The sequence below is a fragment of the Colias eurytheme genome, chromosome 10 (assembly GCF_061535395.1).
Source record: "Colias eurytheme isolate Ceu_HAF_F1 chromosome 10, ilColEury1 Martin Lab GWU primary, whole genome shotgun sequence".
Classification (NCBI taxonomy): Eukaryota; Metazoa; Arthropoda; class Insecta; order Lepidoptera; family Pieridae; genus Colias; species Colias eurytheme.
Genome location: NC_142989.1, coordinates 8,198,004 through 8,205,287, shown reverse-complemented (window position 1 = coordinate 8,205,287; position 7,284 = coordinate 8,198,004). Strand labels below are relative to the sequence as shown.

Genomic DNA, 7,284 nt, shown 5'->3' with positions numbered 1-7,284 from the left:
CGAACCGATTATAATGAAATTTGGCATACACATTGAGGGTAACTTGGATTAGCACATATATGATAGGTTTTATTCCGGAAATCTCACAGGAACGGGAACTATGCGGATTTTTCACAGAAAAGACCTAACGCTAAAATCAAGATGTGAAGTCATAATATGATATAACACCGCATTCACAAACAATAGACTAAGAAATAAGCATTCCAAAGCAAGTTCCATAATCCCAAACCAAAGGATAAACCAGAAATTATTACCTAAGCTATCTATAGATACTAAAGCTTATGCAACAAGGTCTGCGCTTAACTAGACTAGCTGCTTTAAGACCACTTAAGTCGTACAACTTACAAGAAATTTGTACGTTAACCAGTGCACCTGAGACCTCTGCCTCTTGAGTGAGGTCAACAAGATTTCCTGTGTACTCCAATAAATTGTATGCTACTAACGATATTTTTAAATAAAACTTTCGGGCTTCCTTTGTCCATGTTAACTTTTTAATTGCGTTTTCTGTTCTCTGTGGAACACTGGATGTATGCAGTATGGTGATTGGTGAACTTTAAATACATTGTTAAAGAAAAGGACAAGAATACATGTAAACTAAAATTGTAAAGTTGGATAAGAGAGAGAAATTTAAAATATTGTTAGTAGAGGCGTAGAGGTGCTTTCTCTTAAGTATTTGTTTGGACTTTGGATACAATAAGGAGCGTTATTTTTTTAACTGTGACGAATGATATCATTTTGCCGCCCATTACGATACAAAAAGAAAAATGAACAATATAAACTTTCAGTTTCCGTGAAATAATATTCACACTTGATTCATTTTTAGTCATACATAAGCCGATCTTCTTAGTTATAAGGGTCAATTCACAAAAGGTTCACACCTAGTACGAGTACTTCACACTCTAGCATTTTTTGTTCGTGTAAGCATAGCTTGCTCGCTTGCAATCGAAAGGTTTATCGTTGTATGCTACATGAGCATCAATGTAATGCGACATGTCTGCCATTTCGCCCTTAGTTTATAAAGCCTAGGGGTTGCTTGGACAGATCGTAGGCGGCATCCGTGCAGAACGGTATTGCACATCGCTGCCGGCAAAGCCGCGGGAAAAGTTATATTCTTGTTTTTGGTAAGTAATTTAAGATATTGTACTTCTTTTATAATCACTCTTTTAACTTTTATTATTACCTAACAGGTTTTTATTTTTGCACGGATTATATTTGTGTTTTAATGTAAATTTATCTCGTGTTGATAAAACTTTTATCTGAGTGTTTCTAAGACAGTGCTTTTGATTTATTTTTAACCGATTTCAAAAAAGGAGGAGGTTTTTAATTCGGCCGGTATATTTTTTTTATTTATATTAGGGTATTTTCTTCAAGGTTGGTTTTGAACCGATTATGCACGCAGAGTGCAGACTGGCATTTTTTACCTATACCTACTAGTACAATTTTATTGCGAATATTACATTATGGTAGTATGTAAATGTAAATATTAGTTTTACCGGTCACCACGTAGGCCCAAGGTATTATGATTGATGCTTTTTAAAGTGATAGGCATTTTCGTCACGATATATTGTGCGATAAAAATTCTATCCAAAATATTATAATCTATGTTAAAATGGCTGTGTATTTATAAGAATTTACCACAAATGTACGCTTGTATTTTTGGAATTTGTAATCAGTTAACTATTACAGACACCTAAATCCATTTAAGGGAGGAAAATAAACTTCGATAACGAAGAAAATAAACGCTGCAGAAACACTATATTTATTTACAAAATATGTGTAAATTTTCACACACTTTAGTGACTTTCCGCATGAGGGGTTAGTAAAAGAAAGAACTTCATTTACACCCTCAGATGGGCCATTAACCTTTCATTTTCACGAAGTATAGGAGAGGCTTTATCGAACCGTAAATATGAGGAAGTACTTTAATAAGCATTTCCTTTTGAGTTTCCTAAATTTTCCTATCGTAAAATATTATCTAGTGTGTATGAAGGTAAAATATTATCATATAAGCGGTCTTCTGTCCCGTCCATGGCATGGACATTGTATACGTTCAATCTTTTTTGGAAAATTACCTGTTATAACTTATAAGTGAAAATGGGTGACTGGGGTTGAAAGTTGAAACCGATCTGATTTATTTGTTATTTTTAATAAAAAATGTTATCTGTAGATATGGTATTTCGCTTTCTATGTGTAGGAACTAGGAACAGCGGTTTCTATTTTTACAAAAAAAAAATTAAGGCTTTATGTACTATAATTCTCGGAAAACACTATATACCTCTTTATAGATACAAGGTACCTACATACATATAAAGTTTTCCAATTTAAAATACATACACACATTTCCCAGACAAGGAGCGGTTAAAAACACACAATCACAACAAACGAAACGTCGCTACTACGCATTCGAAATGAAAAAAACTTTTCAATGTTGACACGCCGCGTGGGGAGAGTTTAGGGAGAATAAGTATGTAAGTAACAGATTTTATATGACGCAGTGTCTGCGAATTCGAATGGAATCGAATACAGATAAAATCGATTTTAACTCCAATCTTTCATCGGTCTAGCCATCTTCATCAATCAGCTGACTGTATCATATTAATTGTTATGGCTACGATTGTTGGAAATAGAGGAACCGTGCATTAATCGATATTGAGATGAAAATGAATTACTAAAGAAATAAGTAAATAAAATGTTTAATGACAAACATTTTAGATTTAGAGTCATATTTTATTTCAAAGAATTTTACAATTCTTATTTATTTAATATATCTTTAATGCGTATACTTATTTAAATACTATCTATTTTTTACACAAATTAACGAATATTTATCCACTGATTAGATTTTTTAACGTCACGCCTGCTTTAAAATAAATTCGTATATATAGATACAGTTAGGTATAGTAGAGCCATTTTAATAGGCAACATTTGACAGTTCAACAAAATTCAACAACGTAACCTAGTAACGACAACATAGAATAACATGATATTTCTTTCTGTTAGATCTGCACATTTGCTTAACTTTTTTCAGTAACGATTACATATTTATAATAATAATGACCGATACAAGTAATTTTAAGATTTCATTTTACTGATCGAGATCTGACATCTAGAATCGAATGCATTGATTACTTGTGAACAAAAATCATCATAAATTAATAAATTCGATTTACAAATGTTTCAAATCCGTATCGATTAATTCACTTTAATCGATGTTTTTAAGCAGGTTACCTCTCTTGGAAGATAAAATTGATAGCTATGTCAAATGTTGCCTATTAAATTGGCTCGACCTTGGTGTTTGTTGATATTAAATCACTAATCACTGCATAGGTACGCTATAATACGAATAATATAGGTAATTCATTTACACAAACACACCGTTAACAATCTATCTATACGCAAACCTTCCCCGGGTGATAAGTCAAAGTCACAATGATTAATATTCCTTGGAAAGCCACATTTTCCCGTACAACCCTATGCAGAGAGCTCTCCACTGATTACTTGTCGCGTCTAGTGACTGCATTGTTGTTCTCACAAATGTCCGTATTCGTCAGAAAACACCTTGGTTTTCTAACCTTATGTAAAATTTCTAGCCAGTCATTGCCCATAATTGTAACAAATCCTGGAAAGCTGTTCTGAAATAGATCGTTGTGTTCAATTTCTTAGTGATTATCTAGATTTTATTGCTCTACTATATATTATGTCTTGGGGTTCCACATTTGCTGTTGATAATTATTGTATTAAATAAGTATATAAAAAGTAACAATAATTTATAATAATGGCTATATTTTAGTTATTACAGTAAAAACAACTTTTTTCAATTATTTTTAGACAGTATAACAAACATCTTTCAGTTCAAATAGTTCCACATTGTTATCTTCAAAAATGTCTCTCTAAAAAAATATCTATTTGCAACATTGTAACTATCTAACTATACACAGAGAAGGTCTGCTAGTGAGAATATGAGATTTATTAAAAATATCAGTAGGTATAAATAATACGGATATTTTTAATAATCTATATAAATCACGTACACAAACATTTATTAGGTGCACTAATACATGATGGATGGAACGAACTTTTTATGAAAAGCTTACTAATCATATTTGCAATCAGTTAAATTTTGAATGCGTAGACGACATGATTTACTAATTGCTTTTAATATTAATGGGCTTTGATGTATGCTTGTACTGAATATAGATACGTAATGATAGAAGATATGGAACTGATATAATTGTATAATCTTCAGACTACACCTATTCTGTGAAATTAATCTAGGCTTTATCGAGGTTCAAAGCTAAACATATTACATGAAATTGCGCTATAACATGTTTATCAAGATTACGTATTGTAAGTCTGATATATCTAATGGTCTTTAATATTGAAACATGCTAACTCAGCTCAAGCACTATTAATTTAGATATCTATTAAAAGTGTTATTGAATCGTCATAATATAATATTATCTAAAAATACAATAGCCATAAATAAACCAAGCCATAATAAGTATTCGCTAACACGGAAACAACTTATGGAGTAACGACATTAAAAGTTGTGAGACATATTAAAATCAAAATCAATGTCATCCCCAAATAACTTTTGTGAAATATAGCAGGGGTTCTCTTTTTAACTGACGTAAGACGTTCCAAAGAACGAAGGAGTTTCTTAAATCATAGCATTTTGTCATTACAAGAACCTTTAGAGCTTTTTGACATATATATATATATCCGGATAACTGATTAGCGAATAGGTACTCCCAATTTAGACGAATTTCCTTTAGGGGGCGCTGAATTTAACTGCCTATCTATAGATATGATTTTTAATGATGTTATATGTTTATTAATAATGTTATTTATTACAATATAAGTATAGGTACTGTTCATTATAATGTGGTAGTATAGGTATTATATATATATATATATATATATATATATATATATATATATATATATATATATATATATATATATATATATATATATATATATATATATATATAATACCTATACTTATGATTATACCAATTATACATATGAAAAATGCAAAATAAGATGAAGAGGGTCTTAATCTCTCCACATTATAATGAACAGTACCTATACTTATATTGTAATAAATAACATTATTAATAAACATATAACATCATTAAAAATCATATCTATAGATAGGCAGTTAAATTCAGCGCCCCCTAAAGGAAATTCGTCTAAATTGGGAGTATTCGCTAATCAGTTATCCGGATTTGGAGGCAGTTGCACGCAAATTAATGGCATGTCACAAGCAGATTTCACTGCACGGAGCCGTGTAGAGGCGATCGCGATCCTTATGGATTATGTTGGAAGCGATAAAGGTAGGGTAGACGAAAAAAAGCAACAACGGGTGGTACAAATTGTAGGACGTATTTCTGTTGTTAGTCGTGGTTTTATACTGGTCAAATGGAAATACACGATTAGAATATTGCACAACATTGAAAGAGCTTGTTTTGTATTTTTTTTTGTTGCAAATCGGCTTTGCAATGTTCTCGCGGCGTTTTTATTATGCTTACACTTTTATTAGGGAACTAGTAACTTTTTACATTCAAAAAATGAAAAAAAATAACGACATACAAATTCAAAAATCTCCTCTTCTACTTCTTTTGTCGCTTTTCTTAATAAGGTTAAAGTTACACTAAAATAATACATTACGTCATTACAGTACGTTAACAGAACTGAAGCATGTACTCATGATCAAAATTTTATGTAAAATACCTACTAAAGTCCGGTCGCGAAGCAGGAAGAATTTCGTACATTAACCTGTTATTACCTGTCACTGTCACTCCCTTGTAAAAATAATGTGTCTTGCTCGCACAGGTGCAATGACCGCCGTCCTTAGGGATTGTAAACCTTTAACCTGAGAGCGTAAGGTTTGTGTTTGCTTGATTGGTGTCAGGTGTTCAATTACTGGATGATTTTGTGAATTCAAAATTTATAAGAATAAACCTCAAACTCTTTATGTCCAATCAAAATCCGCCTAAGTCAAAATCGCGTGTTAGACTAACGTATTTCTGTAATATTGTACATAGTAAATTATTTTTTGAAAAATAAGGTCATATAAAGAAGTTTCATTTCTTATGTGTGTACACGCACACTTTTTTTTATATAATATATCGTGGTTATTGAAAAAGTTAAAATGTAACTAACTAATAAGTATTGTAAATGAATAAAGGACATTTATTTAATAAATTAGTAAAAAACATTTTCTCCTCCAAATATTTCATGTAAACTGCACTTCATTCAAAAATGTTTGTGACCACTGTCAGTAGGTAAAGAGGTCATTGTACGAAATTCTTTCTGCTCCGCGACCGGACTTTAGAAGGAGTACAGGATATCGCTGCCTGCTCTGACTTTCGCCCTAAATCACCCAAAGGGTGTTGCCTAGCGAAATATCGTTGGCATTCCTCTATCCAAGATAATCTGGGCCCAGTTTGTCACGATCGACGCGTCTTACAAATTCCGACCTCTATCGATGTCATCTTGTAATAACGAATTGGAATGTGATTTCGCAATCCGTTCAGCGGATTTGTATATAACTGGATTATTTGTTTTTCAGCTATTAATCATCTGTTAAATATAAATTATGTAGGTAAGCTATACTATCAAGTACCTATAAATGTTCTGTTTTATGTATCTCTATCTTAATCTATGTAGGTTGTACGAAACATTCTATTCATCTAAGTAGAGTGTAGTTTTTTAAATACGACAATTAATCAGTTATAGTAGATTAGAGAGAGTAGATTTTATAATAAATCAGATTCAGTATTGAAAAGATAAAACTAGGTATAGGAATTCATTATTTTCTATAGAAAAAACTAACAAGACGATGTTATTCTCCTGGATATCTATACTTAATATTATAAAGAGGAAAGGTTTGTATGTATGTATGTATGGCTTTCACGCATAAACTACTGGATCGATTTTGATGAAATTTGGCACAGATAATCTTTAGACCCTTAACGTTAACCTTTAGACCTGAGAAAGAACATAGGCTACTTTTTATTGCGAAATATGTACCACGGGCGAAGCCGGGGCGGACCGCTAGCTTTAAATAAAGTTCACAAGATGTAGAAGTAGAGTAAGATATAGTAGGTTTATTTAAAATGAGGTATTTATAGAAGCCTTTTAAGTTGTACCAAAGAGATAAGTGTTACCTGTAATACGCCTTATAACACTATACCAGTGATCCCTTGATAAAGTTTGAATGAATGCCGTAGTTTCAATCTTGTTTCCCCTATTAAGTGCAAACTTGGGTAAATCTCC

At 31.8% G+C, this 7,284-nt stretch overlaps 1 protein-coding gene across 1 annotated transcript in view; it reads left to right on the top strand.

Moving 5' to 3' along the window:
- The first annotated feature begins 1,048 nt into the window (after positions 1 to 1,048).
- The window catches only part of tok (tolloid-like protein 1 tolkin), a 63,952-nt gene continuing 57,716 nt past the window's right edge, over positions 1,049 to 7,284 (top strand). The window contains exon 1 of the mRNA XM_090106306.1: positions 1,049 to 1,121. The gene's annotated coding sequence lies outside the window, so the exon portion shown is untranslated. The remainder of the gene's footprint in view (positions 1,122 to 7,284) is intronic.